This window comes from Coregonus clupeaformis, chromosome 8 (genome assembly GCF_020615455.1).
Source record: "Coregonus clupeaformis isolate EN_2021a chromosome 8, ASM2061545v1, whole genome shotgun sequence".
Lineage (NCBI taxonomy): Eukaryota > Metazoa > Chordata > Actinopteri > Salmoniformes > Salmonidae > Coregonus > Coregonus clupeaformis.
In genome coordinates this window covers 21,846,764-21,871,978 of record NC_059199.1, presented here as the reverse complement: position 1 = coordinate 21,871,978, position 25,215 = coordinate 21,846,764, and positions in this window count along the sequence as shown.

Here is a 25,215-nt window from a genome sequence, read left to right as displayed (position 1 = left end):
GGTGGAGGCGCGCCATAGAGAGGAGCAGCGGCGCCAACCGGGCCGTCGTCGGACAGGCGAGAGGCACCCCCAATAATTTTTTAGGGGGGGGCACATGGCATGGACGACGGGGCTGCTGGAGGCAGATAAAGGGCGAGTTTGTGGACAAGGAGAGAAGGCCACCAGGTTACGGGGGCCATTGGTCATTAGAGGGAAGGAAAGTGTAGAGGCACGGCGAGAGGTACTGAAGTGTGTTACCAGTCCGGTCCGGCCCGTTCCTGATCCCCGTATGAGGCCAGTGGTGTGTGTTCCCAGTGCGATCCTTCCTGTCCCTCGCACCAAGCCTGTGATGCGTGTCGCCAGCCCGGCCCGGCCTGTTCCTGCTCCCCGCACCAAGCCTATGGTGCGCGTCGCCAGCCCGGCCTGGCCTGTTCCTGCTCCCCGCACCAAGCCAATGGTGCGCGTCGCCAGCCCGGCCCGGCCTGTTCCTGCTCCCCGCACCAAGCCTAGGGTGCGCGTCGCCAGCCCGGCCCGGCCTGTTCCTGCTCCCCGCACCAAGCCTAGGGTGCGCGTCGCCAGCCCGGCCCGGCCTGGCCTGTTCCTGCTCCCCGCACCAAGCCTATGGTGCGCGTCGCCAGCCCGGCCTGGCCTGTTCCTGCTCCCCGCACCAAGCCAATGGTGCGCGTCGCCAGCCCGGCCCGGCCTGTTCCTGCTCCCCGCACCAAGCCTAGGGTGCGCGTCGCCAGCCCGGCCCGGCCTGTTCCTGCTCCCCGCACCAAGCCTATGGTGCGCGTCGCCAGCCCGGCCCGGCCTGTTCCTGCTCCCCGCACCAAGCCTATGGTGCGCGTCGCCAGCCCGGCCTGGCCTGTTCCTGCTCCCCGCACCAAGCCAATGGTGCGCGTCGCCAGCCCGGCCCGTTCCTGCTCCCCGCACCAAGCCTAGGGTGCGCGTCGCCAGCCCGGCCCGGCCTGTTCCTGCTCCCCGCACCAAGCCTATGGTGCGCGTCGCCAGCCCGGCCCGGCCTGTTCCTGCTTCCCGCACCAAGCCAGTGGTGCGCTTCGTCAGCCCGGTCCGGCCCGTTCCTGCTCCCCGCACCAAGCCTGTGGTGCGCGTCGCCAGCCCGGCCCGGCCTGTTCCTGCTTCCCGCACCAAGCCAGTGGTGCGCTTCGTCAGCCCGGCCCGGCCTGTTCCTGCTCCCCGCACCAAGCCTATGGTGCGCGTCGCCAGCCCGGCCCGGCCTGTTCCTGCTTCCCGCACCAAGCCAGTGGTGCGCGTCGTCAGCCCGGTCCGGCCCATTCCTGCTCCCCGCACCAAGCCTGTGGTGCGCGTCGTCAGCCCGGTCCGGCCTGTTCCTGCTCCCCGCACCAAGCCAGTGGTGCGCTTCGTCAGCCCGGTTCGGCCCGTCCCTGCTCCCCGCACCAAGCCAACGGTGCGCGTCGTCAGCCCGGTCCGGCCCGTCCCTGCTCCCCGCACCAAGCCTGTGGTGCGCGTTGTCAGTCCGGCACAGCCCGTGCCCGTTTCACCGGTGCCTGGTCAGGTACCGGTCAGCTGCTCCACACCGGAGCCTAAGCAATCCGCTCCACCGATGTCCAGTCCAGCTCCCAGCCAGCGGGGCCAGACCAGACCAGGGGCGCTACGGGGGGGTTGTTAGAGGGTGGTGGTCAAGCCCGGAGCCGGATCCGCCTCCGAGGAGGAATGCCCACCCGGCCCCTCCCCTGTTGGGTTATGTTGGCGCGGTCGCAGTCCGCGCCTTTGGGGGGGGGGGGGGTACTGTCACGCCCTGGCTCTAGGGACTCTTTTATGTTGAGCCAGGGTGTGTAGTGTCTATGTTTTGTGTTCTATGGTATGTTCTAGTTCATGTGTTTTCTATGTTGGCCGGGGTGGTTCTCAATCAGAGGCAACGTGATTTAAATGGATTTTTATTTGGATTTAATGTAATGGACATACACAAAATAGTCCAAATTGGTGAAGTGAAATGAAAAAAATAACTTGTTTCAAAGAATTCTGCAAAATAAATACAGGAAAAGTGGTGCGTGCATATGTATTCACCCCCTTTGCTATGAAGCCCCTAAATAAGATATGGTGCAACCAATTACCTTCAGAATCACATAATTAGTTAAATAAATTCCACCTGTGTGCAATCTAAGTGTCACATGATCTGTCACGTGATCTCAGTATATATACACCTGTTCTGAAAGGCCCCAGAGTCTGCAACACCACTAAGCAAGGGGCACCACCAAGCAAGCGGCACCATGAAGACCAAGGACCTCTCCAAACAGGGAAATTCTTAAGGTAAACCTGTTTCAGTCTTCCAGAGATTTGAGATTGGGACGGAGGTTCACCTTCCAGCAGGACAATGACTCTAAGCATACTGCTAAAGCAACACTCGAATGGTTTAAGGGGAAACATTTAAATGTCTTGGAATGGCCTAGTCAAAGCCCAGACCTCAATCCAATTGAGAATCTGTGGTATGACTTAAAGATTGCTGTACACCAGCGGAACCCATCCAACTTGAAGGAGTTGGAGCAGTTTTGCCTTGAAGAATGGACAAAAATACCAGTGGCTAGATGTGCCAAGCTTATAGAGACATACCCTAAGATACTTGCAGCTGTAATTGCAAAAGGTGGCTCTACAAAGTATTGACTTTGGGGGGGTGAATAGTTATGCACGCTCAAGTTTTCTGTTTTTTTTGTCTTATTTCTTGTTTGTTTCACAAGAGAAAATATTTTGCATCATCAAAGTGGTAGGCGTGTTGTGTAAATCAAATGATACAAACCCCCCAAAAATCAATTTTAATTCCAGGTTGTAAGGCAACTGTCACGCCCTGACTCAGGGGACTCTTATATTTTGAGTCAGGGTGTGAATGTTCTATGTTGTATTTTCTATGTTTGTGATCTAGTATGTATAGTTCTATGTTGGCCGGTGTGTTTCCCAATCAGAGGCAGCTGTCGCTCGTTGTCTCTGATTGGGGACCATACTTAGGCAGCCTATTGGCACTGTCTAGTTGTGGGATCTTGTTCCTTGTAAGGTATGTTGTGTGTTCTACCTTGGACTTCACGTTTCGGTTGTTGTTTTGTCGTGTGTTTAATAGTTAAAATAAACATGAACGTATATCACGCTGCGCCTTGGTCTGACCCGTCATTCAACGAACGTGACAGCAACAAACTAGGAAAAATGCGAAGGGGGGTGAATACTTTCGCAAGCCACTGTATATGCCCAAGAGGAGAAATTGTGGTGCCGGTAAGTGTGCCATAGTCTATTTAATACAAGTTTTTGTTTTGTTTAGAATTTGATTCGAATTATTTGTTCTCTTTTTAGGCCTTAATTAATTTAATATTGCTTATTGACAATGTTTGGCATGTCCATGCTCAGCCATAATGCAACTTACAGTAGGCCTAGTCCCTATATCAGTGTGAATGCTTTTGAAGCCATGCAATTACTTAGAACAATGTGGACTGCAAATGGTTCAAGTTAACATATTTAGCTAAGCTAGGTATACATTTTGTTATTTTGTTTCTGTAAGCCATTTAACGAACTAACATTATAATTGGAGTTGATTCCAAGCCAATACATAAAAGACCGTAAATACACAACTTGAAGCAACCACATATTTCTGATTGGCCAGTGAGGGGTCAAGCCTCGACACACCCACAACTTGTTTATTCATCAAAACGCAGCCCTTTTGTGCCAATGCCAGCAAGTACGCCGATAATGGTGATAGTGAAAATAGCTAAAATATTTCTGACACACCCCTGAATCTATAACGCTACCACCTGTACTTAGATTGACCATTGTGTTAGGTTTGTTAAAATAGAGCCCAATGTCTCTTTTCCAAATTGAGTCTCATCTTTCAGATGCAATTGGAGTTGATAGCCCATATTGTTCCAAAGATAGAGCTAAAAGTCTGATGACACCGGTGCCCATATATCCACTGATATGGGCATTACAGGCGATCTTTAGGTCGTACCGGTACATCAGATCAGCTCAATCGAATATTTCTCAGCCTCTTAGTATCACAGAAACACAACACTTTGATTAAATAGTGAAACATTTTTATGACAAGTTGCTATGGATGAAATTGATCAAAATAATTATTCAAAACATGAAAAACATCTTTAAAAATGTATATTTTAAAACAAAAGGTGTCTGTAAGTGTGTGAAAATATATGCACATTTTGTGGAATTTAAACCATTTGCTTGTGTTACAAAAGCTTAATAAAAGATAACGTGTTACCGTTTGACCAAAAGTGTAATTGTTTTCCATTTGTTTAACAAGGAAAGTCAATTAAGAATCAAATTATTATTTAAAATGACAGCCTGGCAAGAGGCAAAACTCCTCCTGTGGGTACGGGGATAAAAAAGAAAACAGGAGCTGCCTCCACTATTCCAGCACCATTTCAACTTCAACATTTCAACATCATCAAATAACCTCTGCTTAGTCTAATACAGTGACAACTAAAAGATACCAAAAACAATTTAGTCCAATCAACAAAAGCTAAATATGTTGTGGCTGTTTGCATGTGTGTGTGTGTGACTCACCCTACTTGTAGAGAAACGCCAATGCCATCCTCTCTTTCATGTTGATGAAACAGTCTATCACTCTGTCATACGGCCAGCGTCGTCCGGGTTTGGCCGTCATTGTAAATAAGAATTTGTTCTTAACTGACTTGCCTAGTTAAATAATGGTAACATATAAATATTTTTGTTGTCCTAGGGTGCCTGGCTAAAATGCTTGCTCGCTAGCCTAACTTCCATTCATGGGCAACGTTAGCTAGTTAACATTAGCCTTCTACATCTAGCTACTGTACATATTGAACTTCCATCCTCTCAAGCCAGGGGCACAACAATGTATGAATGAATGGTTGGATCAGAATCGTTGTTATAATCATTGGCCAGTACAGAGAATTAAGTAAAACCACAAGTCCAAATCCCTATCTCCATCCATGGCTAATTTAGGAAAGGGCCAATTTTAGCTAGCTAGATAGCTAGCCACTGGAGGACATCAACACAATGAAATGCAACAATTCAAGTTGTTTCTGTTAATGACGTATGCTCTCAAAGCATTTTGACAGGAGAGATGCCAAATCCAAGCTGGCTTCCCTTTACACTTTTTTGCCAGGTCCATTCACAGTTGAGCTCGCTCAGTTTAGCAAAAAAAAGGATTGGCACATTTGTCATACTTTTTTGTGAAGGGAGGCCAAATGCTCGCTGGCTTCCCTTGCATTCAATGCTGCGGGCGTCAACAATGTCATACTCGTTTGGACCAGACAGTATCAGATAGCCTACACGTAGAGAGACAGAGGGGCGCTGTTTCGCTTTCTCCTGTGAGATACAGTCAGCCTCTTGTGAATTGAAGGAAAATTATGAAACACAGAGAGCCAAAAGAGAAATTGGCATCCATGAATACACACCACTGTTAATGAGAATATACCAGTGTTTGCGTCTGAGTGTTGCTACCCGACAGCACTGTAAAGATCACAATGGTGAGTTAAACGTCTCTGATTAGTGACAAAATGAAGGGTACACAGAGTCAAGAGCCTTCAGTGCAGAGCTTGAGGTTTGCACATAAATAGTATCAGCATAGTCCAACACAGACAGAAAAGTACAACGAATCAACTCTTTTCATTAGAATACTAATGAGCTCTCTCTATTCATTTTCTTTCAAAACAACTGAAGATTCATCATCCTTCTATCATTCTATTGTTATTTTCATTATTTCAGCCATCCATCTCTCATCCTCTCTTCTCTTGTCACTATTCAAGATGAGGAGGAACAATCGTCTAATGGTATTATCTCATGACCAAATGAGAACTTTCCTATAATGTTGTCCTAATGTTATCCCAATGTTGTGGGAAGGTTTATCATTCCTAGACAAAGTCTGAGATATTAATTATTATTTTTATTAGACTATTTAACTGTCCTCAGCACAACATACTTATTCTCTCTAGCTCTCGCCATCACTCTCTCTTCTCTCTCCCACTCATTACCTCTCTCGCTTCTGTCTACCATCTCTCGCTCTAGTTTGTCTCTTTAGCTTCCCCTCTTTGTGTGTGTGTGTGTGTGTGTGTGTGTGTGTGTGCGTGCGTGTGGACATGTTTAACTAGAGTTAGGGTTATGGTTAGGTTTTCGGGTTAGGGTTAGGGAAAATACCACAAGGTTAGTTATACAAGACTGTGTGTGTGTGTGTGTTGGCAACTGTTGTTGGTGTCAGTAGTCAGTGTTGCCAGTAGTTGTAGGATGTCAGTAACAACAGTCACTGGACTTACTTATCACTGCTGGACACACACACACACACACTTACATGCACCCACCCACGCACACACACATCTAACTCTCTGATACAAATCAAATCAAATAACATTTTATTTGTCACATGTGCCGAATACAACAGGTCAACTTACCGTGAAATGCTTACTTACAAGCCCATAACCAACAATGCAGTTCAAGAAATAGAGTTAAGAAAATATTTACTAAATAAACTAAAGTAAAACAAAATAAAAAACAATACAGGGGGTACCGGTACCAAGTCAATGTGCGGGGGTACAGGTTAGACGAGGTAATTTGTAGATGTAGGTAGGGCTAAAGTGACTATGCATAGATAATAAACAGCGAGTAGCAGCAGTGTAAAAACAAAGGTGGTGTGGGGGGTTAATGGCTTGGGGCTAGATGCTGTTAAGGAGCCTTTTGGACGTAGACTTGGCGCTCCGGTACCGCTTGCCATGCGGTAGCAGAGAGAACAGTCTATGACTTGGGTGACTGGAGTCTTTGACAATTTTTTTGGCCTTCCTTTGACACCGCCTAGTATATAGGTCCTGGATGGCAGGAAGCTTGGCACAAGTGACGTACTGGGCCGTACACACTACCCTCTGTAGCACCTTATGGTCGGATGCCGAGCAGTTGCCATACCAGGCGGTGATGCAACCGGTCAGGATGCTCTCGATGGTACAGCTGTATAATTTTTTGAGGATCTGAGGACCCATGCCAAATCTTTTCAGTCTCCTGAGGGGGAAAGGTGTTGTCGTGCCCTCTTAACGACTGTCTTGGTGTTTTTGGACCATGATAGTTTGTTGGTGATGTGGACACCAAGGAACTTGAAACTCTCGACCCGCTCCACTACAGCCCTGTCGATGTGAATGGGGGCGTGTTCGGCCCTCCTTTTCCTGTAGTACACGATCATCTCCTTTGTCTTGCTCATGTTGAGGGAGAGGTTGTTGTTCTGGCATCACTCTGCCAGGTCTCTGACCTCCTCCCTATAGGCTGTCTCATCGTTGTCGGTGATCAGGACTACCACTGTTGTGTCGTCAGCAAACTTAATGATGGTGTTGGAGTCGTGCTTGGCCACACAGTCGTGGGTGAACAGGGAGTACAGGAGGGGACTAAGCACGCACCCCTGAGGGGCCCCCGTGTTGAGGATCAGCATGGCAGATGTGTTGTTGCCTACCTTTACCACCTGGGGGCGGCCCGTCAGGAAGTCCAGGATCCAGTTGCAGAGGGAGGTGTTTAGTCCCAGGGTCCTTAGTTTAGTGATGAGCTTTGTGGGCACTATGCTGTTGAACGCTGAGCTGTAGTCAATAAACACCATTCTCACATAGGTGTTCCTGTTGTCCAGGTGGGAAAGGGCAGTGTGGAGTGCGATTTGAGAATGCGTCGTGTGGATCTGTTGGGGCGGTATGCAAATTGGAGTGGGTCTAGGGTTTCCAGGATGATGGTGTTGATGTGAGCCGTGACCAGCCTTTCAAAGCACTTCATGGCTACAGACGTGAGTGCTACGGGGCGGTAGTCATTTAGGCAGGTTAACTTCGCTTTCTTGGGCACAGGTAGCATGGTGGTCTGCTTGAAACATGTAGGTTTTACAGAATCTGTCAGAGAGAGGTTGAAAATGTCAGTGAAGACACTTGCCAGTTGGTCCGCGCATGCTCTGAGTACACGTCCTGGTAATCCGTTTGGCCCTGTTTAAAGGTCTTGCTCACATCGGCTATGGAGAGCGTGATCACACAGTCATCCGCACCAGCTGGTGCTCTCATGCATGCTTCAGTGTTGCTTGCCTCGAAGCGAGCATAAAAGGCATTTATCTCGTCTGGATTTAGCTCGTCTGGTAGGCTTGCGTCTCTGGGCAGCTCACGGCTGGGTTTCCCTTTGTAGTCTGTAATAGTTTGCAAGCCCTGCCACATCCGACGAGCATCAGAACCGGTGAAGTAGGATTCAATCTTAGTCCTGTATTGACCCTTTGCCTGTTTGGTGGTTCGTCTGAGGGCATTGCAGGATTTCTTATAAGTGTCCGGATTAGTGTCCCGCTCCTTGAAAGCGGCAGCTCTAGCGCGGATTTTGCCTGTAATCCATGGCTTCTGGTTGGGATATGTACGTACAGTCACTGTGTGGATGACGTTGTCGATGCACTTATTGATGAAGCCGGTGACTGAGGTGGTATACTCCTCAATGCCATTGGATGAATCCCGTAACATATTCCAGTCTTTGCTAGCAAAACAGTCCTGTAGCGTAGCATCCGCGTCATCTGACCACTTCCGTATTGAGCGAGTCACTGGTACTTCCTGCTTTAGTTTTTGCTTGTAAGCAGGAATCAGGAGTATATAATTATGCTCAGATTTGCCAAATGGAGGGTGAGGGAGAGCTTTGTATGCATCTCTGTGTGTGGCGTAAAGGTGGTCTAGAGTTATTTTTTTTTCTCTGGTTGCACATGTGACATGCTGGTAGAAATTAGGTTAAACGGATTTAAGTTTGCCTGCATTAAAGTCCCCGGCCACTAGGTGCGCCGCTTCTTGATTAGCCTTTTTTTGTTTGCTTATGGCCTTATACAGCTCGTTGAATGCGGTCTTAGTGCCAGTATCAGTTTGTGGTGGTAAATAGACGGCTACAAAAATAAAGATGAAAACTCTCTTGGTAGATAATGTGGTCTACAGTTTATCATGAGGTACTCTACCTCAGGTGAGCAATACCTCGGGACCTCCTTAATATTAGACATCGCACACCATCTGTTATTGACAAATAGACACACACCCCCACCCCTCGTCTTACCAGACCTAGCTGTTCTGTCCTGCCAATGCACAGAACCCAGAACGGTGAATATTATCCGTGTTGACATTCAGCCACGACTCGGCGAAACATAAGATATTACAGTTTTTAATGTCCCGTTGGTAGGATAGTCTCGAGTGGAGATCATCCAGTTTATTTTCCAGTGCACGTTGGCCAATAAAAAGGATGGTAGAGTGGCGTTACACACTCGCCAAACTCTCAGTGGGCACCCCGATCTCCGCCCCCTGTATTTCTGTCTTTTCTTCACGCGCATGATGGGGATTTGGGCCTGGTCTCGGAGAAGCAGCATATCCTTTCCGTTGGACTCATTAAAGAAAAAATCTTCGTCCAGTTCGAGGTGAGTAATCGCTGTTCTGATATCCAGAAGCTCTTTTCGGTCATAAGAGACGGTAGCAGCAACATTATGTACAAAATAAGTTACAAACAATGCAAAAAAACACACAAAATAGCACAGTTGTTTAGGAGCCCATAAAACAGCAACCATACCCTCCGGCGCCGTTATCCAAGTATCAGTGTGAGTCATAAGGTTTCATGTCGCATAAATCACCCAAACAACTACATTTGATTTTCTAATCTCTCCATTTGCATGGAACTCATATAAATATAACCCTTTTTGGTTCCAGGTAGAACCATTTTGATTCCAGGAACCATAAAGGGTTCTTCAAAGGGTTCTCCTATGGGGACAGCCGAAGAACCCTTTTCGAACCCTTTTTTTCTAAGAATATAAAATATTTGTTTCCATGTGTTTGATAACATTTCATTTATTCCATTCCAGCCATTATTATAAGCCGTCCTCCCCTCCCCTCCCCAGCCTCCTCTGGGTGCCAGATGTCCCTAACTAAACATATAATATGCATTTATATGAGTGTACGGTAACACATAAAACATATTAGTTTCCAGGTAGAAACATTTTGGTACCTGGAACCAAAAAGGAATCTTCAAATGGTTCTCCTATGGGGACAGCCGAATAACCCTTTTTTAGGTTCTAGATAGCACTAAGAATGTACAGATTACATTCCATGACTCTCCCTCCCTTCTCTATCCCCCCACCCTCTCTAACCTCTGGGAATCTTGGAACTTTCCCCAGCCCATCTGGCAATCAAAGGGCAACAACATTCTGACATTCTAGAAGGATGAGTTTGCCTTAGTGATGCCAGCCCATCTTTAGCACTGCAGCCATTCTAAAGCCATATAAGGTCAAAGGTCAGGGTCATATGATGTCATATGTGGTCATGTCAAGCAGGCAAAACTGGGCAAAACTGGAATAACTCTTTGGAATATTCTGGAATGACTGAGAACTGGAATATTCTGTTATAACTGGGATAATGACAGAATAACTGCCATTATTCCAACCAGACTGCAACAGGTTGTAAATTGGTCTTAACATTGTAACTACATTACAATAAGCTGTGCCAGCTCGGTGTGTCTGGATCAAAAATAAAGTCATCAGGTAATCAAGAGAAGAGTGGAAAGGTAGCCAGTGAACTACAGGGGTCCTTCATATCCAGTTGTAGTTGCACGAGGAAGTGCCTGAGTGTTTGTTATTCGTTGTTATGCTCACTGACATTCAGTCCAGCCCAATCTGATGTACACACACTGACACACAAATGCGCGCGCACACACACACAAATACACACACCAGTCTGCTAGATAATGGTGATGATTGAAAACAAAGCCACAACTTTCTCAAAGGCGAAGAGAGGAGAGAAGAGGAGAGGAGGAGAGAAGGATGAGAGAGGAGGTGTTTGGGGAGTTGGAGGTTGGCACTGTTGAAATGTTTTGGTGTTGATTTATCTTTCGTCTCTTTTGCTCTCTCCATCTCTGTCCTCCCTTTTCCATTTCTCTTTTTTCAAATCTGTTGTTCCACCCACTCCCTATATTTGACTTTTTCACCTAAAACCACTGCCCTTCTCTCTCGCTCTGTCTCTCGCTCTGACTCTCTCTCTTTCTCTTATATCTTTCACCATCTCACATTCTCTCTCGATCACCCATCCTCACCACCACCCATGAGAGAGAGAGAGAGAGGTCTACAATCAGTGTTAAATCTCTTTGGACATGACTCAGAAAATGCAATGAATAGAGGGATGGGAGGAGAAAGAGAGGATAGAGGGATGAGATGATAAAAGAGAGGATGGAAGAGGGCCAGTATAATGTGTGATATTAAACTAATGAGAGAGAGAGAGATTCTTTCTGTTCAAATAAGGTAAGAAATGAGACCAGTGGATGTTGTACTGCAGATAAAACCCAGAATATGCATCCCGAATGGTACCCCATTCCCTACATAGTCCATTACTTTCCACCGGAGCCCTATGGGCCTTGGTCAAAAGTGCACTATATAGGGAATAGGGTGCCATTTGTGACGGATCTAGACATGAATCTCACTCAGGAGTATAAACAGGAAACAATTACAGATATGAACAGATACATTATGGATGAACACCTCACACGAACTAACATTAATTAGACTTGTACAATGTTCACATAGGGCATGGACAATGTTATGGAGTATGGGGCAATTAGGAGCCACACCCAACTGTCCACCTCCATGAACAAGGCAGCCAGCTAATTAGCTGACGTGGTGCAATCGAACGACTCTGATAGCAGGAGTCGGCGTCGACTCCAAAAATCGCGGAGTCGTTCACCATTAAAAAAAGTGTCACCAAGCAAATACAAGTAACTGCATTGCAAAAAAGAACATAACACATGCAAGGCTCTATTTTAACAAACATAATGCAATGGTAAATCTCCAGGTTCAGGGGTGTGTCAGAAATATTTTTGCTATTTTCTCTATCACAATTATCGGTGCACTTGCTGGCATTGGTGCGAAAGGGCATGGTTTGATGAATAAACAAGTTGTGGGTGTGTCGAGGCTTGGCCCCTCACTGGCCAATCAGAACGTGCTCAATGGCGCGAAATATGCGGTTGCGTCAAGTTGGGTATTAACAGTCTTTTATGTATTGCCTTGGAAAATGGATAATGTTAGTCCATTTTAGTTTGTTAAATGGAATACAGAAACGAAATAACAACATGTAGACCTATCTTTGCTAAATACATTACCTTGAACTGATTTGCACTCCACATTGTTCTAAGTAATTACATGGCTTCAATATCATTCACACTGAAATAGGGGCTAGGCCTAATATAAATTGCATTATGGCTGAGCATGAACATGCCAAACATTGTCAATAAACAAGATTTCATGAATTATTGATAAGGCCTGAAAATAATTCTAAATAAAACAACAACTTGTTTTAAATAGGCTGTCCCACTTACAGGCACCATCATTTCTCCCTGTGGGCATATAATATTAAAACCATGCAGACTATGGAGGGTTTTACGCACATCCAAACTTTTCACAGTAGCTGGACAAAGCTCCAATATAAATAGAAAGGAAGATTGTCCACTCACTGTTATACTGCTCTCAAATAGGCCTATGTATTTTTAAAACATAATCCAAACCATTTTACAGATCAGGTCACATTCACACATTTCCAGAAGTTTCATTGCAAGTGCGCCACGGGACGTTGTCGCCATAAAACCAGGAAGATGAATCACTGCTATTAGCCCATACAAACACATTGAATAACATATTCACTACATGGAACAACAGATAGTCTCAAAAACATATAAAAATGAACTTTATTCTGAGAGATATTAGAAAGATCAGGATTTTTTATAAATATATATTTTTTTTTGTACATGTATTTAACCCCATATTTTGGGCCGTTGAACAGTCTCCATATATACTTTCATAAATATTTTCAACTGGTACCGGGGGACCTTCAGACGAGTCTTGTGAGGCCTGTGGGCGTCCTAGAGCAAAACAACCAACATGTACATGTTCGTGAGAGACTCACCTTTGCACAGCGGGGTTAGTGTGTAGCCCAAATGGTTTGGACGCTACAGACAGTTGGCAGATCGGCTCTACCGACTTCAGATGAGTCTCCTTATGCTCGTGGAGGTCGTAGAGCAAAACGGAAAACACCATCGTGTTTGTGAAAGTCACTACAGACGATTTAGTGAGGAGACCAATTTTTCGGATGTCTCATGGTCTGACAAACACCGCTCTAGCTCAGTCACCTTTCACCACAGATGCGGAAGTGCGACATAGGTGGATCTGCTGGATTGAGACGCATCCAATGCTAAAAACCCCCAGATATCTCTAGGTTAAACTGACAGATTTCTATGGGGATTTTTTATTATTATGCTAATTATTTTTCAGAGTGGGCACGGACATTGACCTTAGGGGGTTAAATGATCATAAAAAAACAAACTCTAGTGCATATTAATATTATCAACTTATGGTTCTATTTATCATTATCACATAAATTCCGGCAATTTATCCTAATATGGATTTTTGTCCATATCGCCTAGCTCTACTCTGTGGCACAAAATATAAAATGCAACATGTAAAGTGTTGGTCCCATGTTTCATGAGCTGAAATAAAAGATCCCAGAAATGTTCCATACATACAAAAAGCTTATTTATCTCAAATTTTGTGCAGAAATGTGTTTACATCCCTGTTAGTGAGCATGTCTCCTTTGCCAAGACAATTTATCCACCTTACAGGTGTGGCATATCAAGAAGCTGATTAAACAGCATGATCATTACACAGGCACACCTTGTGCTAGGGACAATAAAAGGACACTCTAAACTGTGCACAAGACAATGCCACAGATGTCTCAAGTTTTGAGGGAGCGTGCAATTAGCGTCCTGACTACAGGAATGTCCACCAGAGCTGTTGCTAGTGAATTGAATGTTCATTTCTCTACCATAAGCCGCCTCCAACGTTGTTTTAGAGAATTTGGCAGTACGTCCAACTGGCCTCACAATCGCAGACCATGTGTAACCACGCCAGCCCAGGACCTCCACATCCGGCTTCTTCACCTGTGGGATCGTCTGAGGGGGGTGGGGGTGGGGGCGGGGGGGTGCTTGTTAGATTAATTTGGATTTTAAGAATAATGACTAAAGGATTTCACCCCAAATACAGTATAAATGTTAGAATTATCATGTAGTGTCAAACCACTAACAGAGGGGGCGGTACTAAACATTCAAGGGTGAAGGGGAAGGCGGAAACTGTTTAGAAAAGTCAACTAAAGGTGGGAGGAGTCAAGTTCAGGAAGTATAAAATCGTATGTTTGTGTTTTTGGCGCCAGAGCTCTCCATGAATAAATATACAGATAATACTTGTGGTTTGTGGACCTTGAATCATTGATGATTAAAACCAGAGCCTTACAACCTCTGGTAATGATTCAAGCTTAGGTTGAATTAGAGATAGAAATTCACATGACAGATTGGTCCTTTGAGCGGAGCTTAAATACGTCTTTATCGTTCTAAGGACACCGAATCCGTGCACGGCCGGGTGATTGCATCCGTGGAGAATAGTCCTGGCCTTCGACGTTAAGGTTATAAACAGGCCGGTGATTACTCTTATGAACGATAAAGACGTTAACGAGTTTGAAAAAGCATTTAAATCCAAACTGCAAGGAAAAGGTCAGTAATTTTTATTCATGGATTTTGGTGAAATGATTTGAACTTGTATGAGAATAGTAATTCTTGTGGAGGGCAGAGAAAAGTTACCAAAATCTCAAAGGAAGTAATAATTATTACGAAACGGGGAGGGTCCGCAATTGACCCTAGGTAAATAGCTATTACCAGAATAATCTAGTCCGAAATGACAAGGGGTGAAAGGCCATCATCAATGTAAACTAGTTTTTATTGAGACTGTACTGGGTACAGTGCTACGATAAACAGGGAAAGGGATGATTTTTGTCGTGTGCTATGGATACATAAAACAGGTCAAAAGTCGCGTATACGACTGGGGATTTGCTAGAACTCTGTGTGTTTCATGAAACTAGAGCAGTTACGACCTCTAGGTTACAAATAGGTTTAGCAAATGACTGTATAATGTTGTGTATGTGTGAGACTTGAGAATCCATCAGTATACGTGATAATTGTTTCAAGGAAGGAGCTAAAAAAATAAATAATTAGGTCGCGTGAGAAAAAATGGTTATCGACCCCTTTCATGAAACCGGAGTTTTAAATAAAAAAACTCTGGGTTAGGGGTTAAATAATTTGTAATGGTTAATTACAAAAGCAGATCATACATTGGCTCAAGAGACGCACTAAAATAATAGCTCCTAGAAGAATAATTCTGGGAATTATTACTAAAGGGGGGGATTTTTATTTTTCCACCATGGGAAATAAATTTCTAAAGAGGTCCGGGAATTAACGGGGGATGAAAGATATATGTTAGGAAGAGATCGAAGAAATATGTTTTATGGATCCATTTGGGAGAAGAGGTATGAATTTATTGGGCATCTCGAAGTAAAAAGTTGCATATAAAATGAATTTGAAAAAACAGCGAAAGGAGGGGCTAGAGAGAGCGAGTGTTTTTTTTAAGCGCGAAAGTGCTTTAACGGTAACAAAGGAATATTTAACCATCGTGACTGCAGGGGTAAAGAAAGGGAATAGGACAGTCAATTTTTTGGTTCAACGGGTAAAATGTTTGAAAAAATGATTGGTGTCAAAGCGATTTTTTGAGAGGTACCTATAAAATTCCAATGATGCATATGTATGAATTTTCGCACTCAAACGTAGACGTACATGACGTCTACGTTTGAGAAAGTAGAGAATATTTACATTTGCATTTTTGGTAAATAGAGGGTTGCATTGAACTATTATGTTGTGTTGGGCATTTGAATGGCATAAGGTGAAATATGTGTGTAGGAGGGAATTCAACGGCGGGTATGAATGATAACCGGATACTACTTAGTATTTGGTTGGTTAAATGGTGAATAAAAGATTTGAGGCGTGGTTATGGGGTAACTAGGAAGACGCACTTATTCAATAGGGAATGGGTGGAGAGAGAGAGAGTTTTTACGTGTATTAAAAGTTGCATAAGATAGCTTTAGTAGTATTCTAGATAGGTCTATGAAAATATGTTACAAGTACGAATGACATTATTTCCTAAGAAGGTAGATTGTAGGGAAGTTTCCCGCGCCTCCCCCATAATGTAGGAAGGAGCAGGAGAGGGGGAGGAGGTGAGACAGTACATAGTTCAAATGGTAGGAATGTCATTAAGTGTATGCTGATCAACGATATCAAGCATTTGTTTTATTGATTGGGGCCGAATCAGAGAGAACTGTTAAAGAGATTGAATAGCGAACTGAAATGGGTTAGCGGGAAAATACAAATAGTTGGAAATTTTTTAAACTATAATTTATTTTCGTTACAGGGAAGCAAGTGGCATTGGCTGTTGTGCTGGGGTAATAGCGCCAGCCTGTGGTGGGTTCTGGATTTGTTATAAATACATTTATATTTTAAACTAAAGTGATGGAATAGACTACAATTATAACATCAGAAAAAGGACAATATAATTCGTAATAGTTATTATAATTATTATTGATAGTTATTGCAGTTATTAGCTCCTGAGTGGCGCAGTGGTCTAAGGCACTGCATCAAAGTGCTAACTGTGCCACTAGAGATCCTGGTTCGAATCCAGGCTCTGTCGCAGCCGGCCGCGACCGGGAGACTCATGGGCGGCGCACAATTGGCCCAGCGTCGTCCAGGGTAGGGGGGAAAATGGCCGGCAGGGATGTAGCTCAGTTGATAGAGCATGGTGTTTGCAACGCCAGGGTTGTGGGTTCGATTCCCACGGGGGGGCGCCAGTATAAAAAAAATATGTATTCACTAACTGTAGGTCGCTCTGGATAGGAGCGTCTGCTGGGTGACTAGAATGTAAATGTAAATGTATTATCATTGATTCAGTAATGATAGAAGGGTAGAGAGGAAATAGGCAGGTTAAGGGTAGAGTTAGATAGAGAGAAAGAGGTAGTAAGAGCTATAGAGGGTGTAGTGCACCCTAAGACAGGAACAGAGGGGTTCAGGAGGGATTTGGAGAGTCTAGCAGCAAGCTTTAAGCTAAACACAGGGGAAATTGAGAGGGCAGTCAGAACCCTAGTTGGGAAAGATTGGGCAGCTGTTCGGGGGCAGTGGGTTTCAGGGGATGCCAATGGAGCAGTCCTACCATGGGCAAATGATGGGCAATATGTTGGGAAAATAACTGAGTTGTGTAATAATTTAAGGGAACCTTACCATCGACATGCTGACTTCTCAAAGTACATGAATGTAAACAAGAAGACAGTGAGACCATCAGCCAAGTGGCTGAGCCTCCCCAGGGACAGGGAAATGATACTCTGTACCATCAGCAGCTAAAAAATTGCATTCCTTAGTGGAATGAGACCAGGAATATTAAGAGGACTTTAGTGGGATGGGGAACTACTTCGTTAGCCGAAGTCAAGAGATATGCAATCCATCATGAGCGGAATAGTAGACAGGATAGAGTTAGAAAAATAACATACGGGAGCTGGGTAATTAATGGCCACTAGGGGAAATAGCTAGTAGAGATAGAACTCCAGAATAGAAGGGGAGAGAGATTTTACTAGGGGGTGGATCAAATAATTGATAATGGATCATTTGAAATTAGATCACATGTAGCAGATTTAGGGTAATCTATTAAATAATAATTAAATAATCATTGTATACTCGAAGAATTTTGAGTGGTTTTATGGATTAGTTATAAGGAATTAGATTGATACAAACATTATTGATGGGTTAGGACTGGGGATATCTGTATCATGTTTTGTGTGTACTACCATCTTTAGATTACGGATGGTAATTGAAGGTTAACAAAATGTATAACCAGGAGAAAGAGATTAGCTTATCTCATTGGAATATTGCTAAGGGCAAGGGGGAGCAGTAGTGAAGTTAGGCAGTATTTAGGTCATAAGAGGGAGCTACCAAATTAAGTTGAGCCTAACTATCTTTGATTGTTATTTTTCAATTGGGTTTTTCAAATAAAAAAAACACACCCAGCATGATGTTTATAAAGGGTTGTTATATTGAATTTAGGGGATTTTCAACAGTTCATAGGTGGTGTTTACTATGCTGTGGGATGGAACGGTTTATTGGGTGATATTTGAAACTGAATTAATGCAATGAGCTGCAGTAATCAGAGGAAGGTACAATTTAAGGCGAAACAGCTATTGCCTAGATCATTGATTTAGCAATAACATCAGGAAGATAGGGACTAGGAGAAAAAAAAATAGATGAAGAATGATGAGCTTTTTGGTAATGATAGACTGCTGTAAAGCTTGGGTACTTCATTATGTACTGTATACTGGTAAATTAAGTGATCTTATCTATGAGAATGCAATAGCAGCCCATGGTAAAATCATTTGGAACTCTGAGGAGGAAGAACAGTTTATGTTGGTGCTCTCTTCCCAAACAGTCTTAACTTTTCATACATATATCAGGGATGTTACCCAAATGGTAGAGAGTAAAGAGGGATATGACATTGGTCGTGATTTAAAGATGATGTTTTTTTTTTTGGTGGGCTATTAGAGATAACTGGGTTAATCACGAACATAGAGGTTTTTATTCTTTGTTGCTAGGCAGAACACTTAGGTGACCTAAATATGGATTTGTCGTGTCCAACAATCAGTCTTCAGGTCAAGCCCGGGAGAGCCGGGGTAGAACAGAGGTTGAACTAAACATAAGTGTTTTTACAAGATAAGAGATTGATAGATTGGATTACTAATTGATTCTGAACTGAATGAAAGTCGAATTTAGCCGCCATAAAAGACAAAGGAAGTGGGAGGAGCAATAAAGAAGCAAAAGACAATCTCAAAAATGAAAGGCATGGCAATTGGTTGATAAATTACCTAAGGGAATGTTTAGAAAGGTGGTAATATTGACACATAAGCAGAACTATGTGTCAAGAGGGGGGAAGAGGCTAATTGTAGGATTAAATAATATACGAAGGAGAGGACAAAATACTTTTAAAAAAAACATTTTTTTAGATACAGTCTAAAAAAAGAATGCAGTCATAAATTGTTAGATTAATCTGAACATGTGTGAAGATAGTTTATTAACCACACCCGTATGTCAGAGGTTTTGTGCCCCACAGGTGAACTAAAGGAGAAGGTGACCCACTATCTAACCAGGTGACTGGTGAGCATCCAGTCACTAGAAGGAAAACTGGAAGCAGGCCTGTTGGGAAGGGCCCTATCAGGTTATGTTGGTCACCGCCTTGGCCATTAGAATAGCAGAGAGAGGAACCTGGGTCCATGTTACCCACTGCAAGAAGGTAAGACCACATACAAGCACCACTTAGCACACGCAGAGTTGGCGAGCAGAACTGCGCCACAGGGTCCGGGGGTCACCTCTGTCAACGAAGATCTCCTACCCAGACCTATCATCACTGTAGTGTGTTCCTAGGGTGTGAGTATGGGGTGGTACCGAGCAGAAGGACTCAAGACAGGAGAGGGTTGGCGGTTGTTGGGAATATGGGTGACCCTGAGCTGCATCATAGTCTCGGCAATAGTCTTGGTATGTCAAGATCCACCACCACCTCGCACCAATTATGCTATGGCCTTACCATTATTAAGAAATAAAAGGGAAGCAACCCGACATACTGACCGTCAATGACGAGTGATCTACAAAATAGGGGTCAGAGAAGGGTGGGGAGTAAGATTCAAAATTAGGATCAGGGATCTTATCAGGGCAGATAAGCAAGCAACGTGGGATTATACAATCCCATTGTATTTATATTCAGCTCCCTCGGCGGATTGTTCCTGGGCTCAGGTATTTAGACATACTGGGGGACGGAGATATGAGACGGGGGGGCTGGACGTCCAGATGGAGGATAAGAAGGTATAACGACATCCCCACGGAGATGGTAGTAACGATAGTAAAGGTCACTAAAGAGGACATGAAAAGAACTTACTGGGCTTGCGCGGACAAATACGGATGGGATACTTGTCTAAGATTACATTTGATGGAGTCAAAAGATATGGAAAGCACAGATACTGTCATTAATCCACTAACAGCAATAGACCGAGTAAATCAGTCAAGGGATGACGGAGTCAATTCGACTAACCCGTCCACTATGAACGATTTTCTCCTCCAAGAATGGAACAAATGGGGAAGTGGAGGGGGTCCCTGATGAGAATCTCTGGTTAAAGTGGATGAAATACACCGCTAGGGCCTTGGGGGAGACCAATTGTTATGCATGCTCCATTGGGCGACCGACAATGTTGACCGCCCCAATGTCACGATCGTAGAAAGGAGCGGACCAATACGCAGCGCGTGGAGTGAACATGATGACTTTATTTTATAAAGCAACCACGAAAAACAACAAATGACGATAGTGAAGTCCTCTGTAACACTGACAGAAACATGGAACAAAAACCCACAATACCCACGAGAAAACACACAGTATAAATATGGCTCCCAATCAGAGATAACGAGCCGACAGCTGTCACTCGTTACCTCCGATTGGGAGTCACCTGAATAATCACGAACAATCACCACACATAGAAATGAAACAACCAGAATACCCAACATAGAAATACACCCAAACAAGGAAAATGAACAACCCTGGCTCAATAATAAAGTCCATGGAGCCAGAGTGTCACAGTACCCCCCCCTAAAGGTGCGCACTCCGGGCGCACCAGCATACAGTCTAGGGGAGGGTCTGGGTGGGCGTCTGTCCATGGTGGCGGTTCTGGTCCAGGTCGTGGTCCCCACCCCACCTTAGTCACTATCCGCTTCCGTAGCCCCCCTCCACATGACCACCCCCAACTAAACCCACCTGGATTAAGGGGCGGCACCGGACTAAGGGGCAGCACCGGACTTAGAGGCAGCACCGGACTAAGGGGCAGCACCGGACTAAGGGGCAGCACCGGGCTAAGGGGCAGCACCGGGCTAAGGGGCAGCACCGGGCTAAGGGGCAGCACCGGGCTAAGGGGCAGCACCGGACTAAGGGGCAGCACCGGACTAAGGGGCAGCACCGGGCTAAGGGACAGTACCTGACTAGCTGGCGGATCCTGGCTGGCTGGCTCAGGCGGATCCTGGCTGGACGGCTCTGGCGGATCCTGGCTGGCGGAAGGCTCTGGCTGATCCTGTCTGGCAGAAGGCTCTGGCTGATCCTGTCTGGCAGAAGGCTCTGGCTGATCCTGTCTGGCAGAAGGCTCTGGCTGATCCTGTCTGGCGGAAGGCTCTGGCTGATCCTGTCTGGCGGAAGGCTCTGGCTGATCCTGTCTGGCGGAAGGCTCTGGCTGATCCTGTCTGGCGGAAGGCTCTGGCTGATCCTGTCTGGCGGAAGGCTCTGGCTGATCCTGTCTGGCGGAAGGCTCTGGCCGATCCTGTCTGGCGGAGAGCTCTAGCGGCTCCGGTCTGGCGGACGGCTCTGAAGGCTCATGGCAGACGGGCGGCTTTGCAGGCTCAGTACAGACGGGCAGTTCCAGACGGCGTTGGGCAGACGGACAGTTCAGACGGGCGTTGGGCAGACGGGCAGTTCAGGCGGCGTTGGGCAGGCGGGCAGTTCAGGCGGCGTTGGGCAGACGGGCAGTTCAGGCGCCCGTTGGGCAGACGGGCAGTTCAGACGGCGTTGGGCAGACGGACAGTTCAGGCCCCGTTGGGCAGACGGCAGACTCTGGCCGTCTGAGGCGCACCGTAGGCCTGGTGCGTGGTGCCGGAACTGGAGTTACCGGGCTGAGGACACGCATCTCAGGGCTAGTGCGGGGAGAAGCAACAGGGCATGCTTGGCCCTGGGGACGCACCGTAGGCCTGATGCGTGGTGCCGGAACTGGAGGTACCGGGCTGAGGACACGCATCTCAGGGGCTAGTGCGGGAAGCAGCAACAGGGCATGCTTGGCCCTGGGGACGCACATAAGGCCTAGTGCGGAGAGCAGCAACAGGGCATGCTGGACCCTGGGGACGCACATAAGGCCTAGTGCGGAGAGCAGGAACAGGCCGGGCTGGGCTGGCGACGCGCACCGTCTCCCTGGTGCGGGTGGCCGGAACAGGCCGGGCCAGGCTGGCGAAGCGCACCGTATCCCTGGTGCGTGGAGCAGGAACAGGCCGGGCTGGGCTGGCGACGCGCACCGTATCCCTGGTGCGAGTGGCCGGAACAGGCCGGGCCGGGCTGGCGAAGCGCACCGTATCCCTGGTGCGTGGAGCAGGAACAGGCCGGGCCGGGCTGGCGACGCGCACCGTATCCCTGGTGCGAGTGGCCGGAACAGGCCGGGCCGGGCTGGCGAAGCGCACCGTATCCCTGGTGCGTGGAGCAGGAACAGGCCGGGCCGGGCTGGCGACGCGCACCGTATCCCTGGTGCGAGTGGCCGGAACAGGCCGGGCCGGGCTGGCGACGCGCACCGTATCCCTGGTGCGAGTGGCCGGAACAGGCCGGGCCGGGCTGGCGAAGCGCACCGTATCCCTGGTGCGTGGAGCAGGAACAGGCCGGGCTGGGCTGGAGACGCGCACCGTATTCCTGGTGCGAGGAACAGGAACAGGCCGAGCCGGGCTGGAGACGCGCACCGTACACTTGGTGCGAGGGGTCGTAACAGGCCGGACCGTACTGGAGGCACACACCACTGGCTCTACCCCGGGAACTGGAACGGGCCGGACCGGACTGGTAATACACCCCAGTACCCCTCGCCGTGCCTCTACATCTCCTTTCCCTACTTTGGCCAGTGACCCCCGTAACCTGGTTGCCCTTTGAATTCGCCCCTTCTCTGCCTCCGTCAGCCCTGTGGCAGCCTCCTGCTGCCCAGCCGCCCAAGCCATGTGCCCCCCCCAAAAAACTTTTTGGGGTTGCCTCCCGTCCTTCCGACGATGGCCCTGCCGATGCCGTTGCTCCTCTTGCCGTCGCCTCTCCACCGTCTCGCTCCATGGTCGGCGATCCATACCATCCAGGATCTCCTCCCAAGTCCAGGACCCTTTACCGTCCAACAGTTCCTTCCATGTCCAGACCCTTTGCTCCTGGACGCGCTGCTTGGTCCTTTTGTGGTGGGTTTTTCTGTCACGATCGTAGAAAGGAGCGGACCAATACGCAGCGCGTGGAGTGAACATGATGACTTTATTTTATAAAGCAACCACGAAAAACAACAAATGACGATAGTGAAGTCCTCTGTAACACTGACAGAAACATGGAACAAAAACCCACAATACCCACGAGAAAACACACAGTATAAATATGGCTCCCAATCAGAGATAACGAGCCGACAGCTGTCACTCGTTACCTCCGATTGGGAGTCACCTGAATAATCACGAACAATCACCACACATAGAAATGAAACAACCAGAATACCCAACATAGAAATACACCCAAACAAGGAAAATGAACAACCCTGGCTCAATAATAAAGTCCATGGAGCCAGAGTGTCACACCCAATGCCAAAAGCAATGTTTCCCTGTGTATTAGACCTGGGGTCCAATCAAAAAAAGCCAAATTGCACAGGGATTGGGCTGGCAAAATTGACAAAAAAGGGTTCTTCGGCTGTCCCCATAGTATAACCCTTTTTGGTTCCAGGTAGAACCCTTTTGGTTTCCATGTACAACCCTTTCTACAGAGGGCACCACATGGAACCCAAAAGGGTTCTACCTGGAACTATGGGGACAGCCAAAGAACCCTTTGCAACCCTTTTTGTAGCACTTCAAACTTGTTTTTCTTTCCACAGTGCAGTGCATTTCTAATGCTCTTTGCTTTAAGCGACTCCTTTGGTACTATCAATAGCATGCTTCCAGTTAGAATACCCAGCTTGGGTGAAGGCCTTGTCTCTATTAGCATGGGACCCAACACTGAACTTTCAACATGAGAAACAAAGTGCTGCATCTGCAGTAACCGACTATTCCAGCCACTATTAAATGAACGTTTTTGGACAGAAAACCTGCAGCTAATGTAGAATTCTAGACAAACCTGGGCTGGCTCCTCTGTTCCAAGATAGCCAGGAATAGTCAGAGATGGTGGGGACTATGGAGACATTATCCTGGCGGCCCTTGTGGAAGGGTGGATAGGCTTTGAACGTGGAGCTAGCTGGAGCTTGGAAGCATCATTGCTGCTGGGCTTGGCAGCGGCCTCAGTGGTTTGATGATGCTGCTGCTCATTACTCTCCTTCTCCTTTTGGCTTTGTTTGGGTACTTTGGCAAAGCCAATTTCTGATATCCATCTTGGCAGTGGCAGAATAGCTGATTTGAGCTAGCTAAATAGGATAAGGATAATAATACTAAAGCTTTTTACAGCTAGCTAAGAAGCTACCACGTACCACATTATTCACTACCACAGATGAGAATAGTTTTCCCCTGCTTTTTGTGCCAACCTGTCACTCAATCTTTGTAACTGTTTTGCTATTTTTATATAGTGTCGTGACGTGACTTACTTTAATGTATTGACTGTTATTAATCGAATCAACTAACTGTTTAATTGTCACTCTATTAAATTAAACATGTAACAATTAACTATTAGGAATTTGGGGCACCACGGAAGAAGTTGATTAACCAGTTACCATCTCCCGAATTAAACTCTTAGAAGATATATATGTTCGATATATCGATAACAGTCACTTCTTAAATAATTACCTCTTATCAGTCTCATTCTGAACGTGTTAGGCCTACTGCTGCTAGGTAGCTCTCTCTCTCTGCTCTCCCCCTCCCCTCTGTCTGTTCTTAATTGCAGGAGTGAAGTCTGGTGTGCGGGAGTCAGGGTTCCAGCTGCAGCTCATTCACCATAATCACCTCAGCCTTAAAGACCCGGTCAAACTTGCCACTCATCGTCAGATCATAGTCAAGACGACCATGTTAGTCTCGCTGCTGACTCAACCTGCTTGTTTTCGCTCTTTGTGTTTTTGGCCTGTTCTATTTATATTTCTCCTGTGCCACAGATTATTGGAACCTGACTCCTGCCTCCGCTTCACTCCTGCCACCACCATCCTGCTTTCCACTACTGGACCTCACATTTGGACTCACCACGGACACTAGGACGTTACGGTACCACTCCTGCTCAGAACCCTGGATCTGTTACCCTCCCTGTAGACCTGGACTTGCTCTTCCCCTATTTTTGGAAACCTGGACAATTTAAACCTTCTCTGGCTCGGTGTAGTTGTCTGCATTTGGGTTCATATTCAGTTTAAATCGTGACAGAACGTCGCATAATCCTTGAACCTGCAAGAACCCAAACCTTATTGATGAATCAGCAACACACAAACTGGCTTAATTATTTATTTACTAACTAAATAATAACACAGAATACACACACACATAGGTTATTGATTACTAACGTAATACAATAAGAACAGGTCCCTAGTGGACTGGACGAACAATAGCATGAATGCTTGGGTAGAA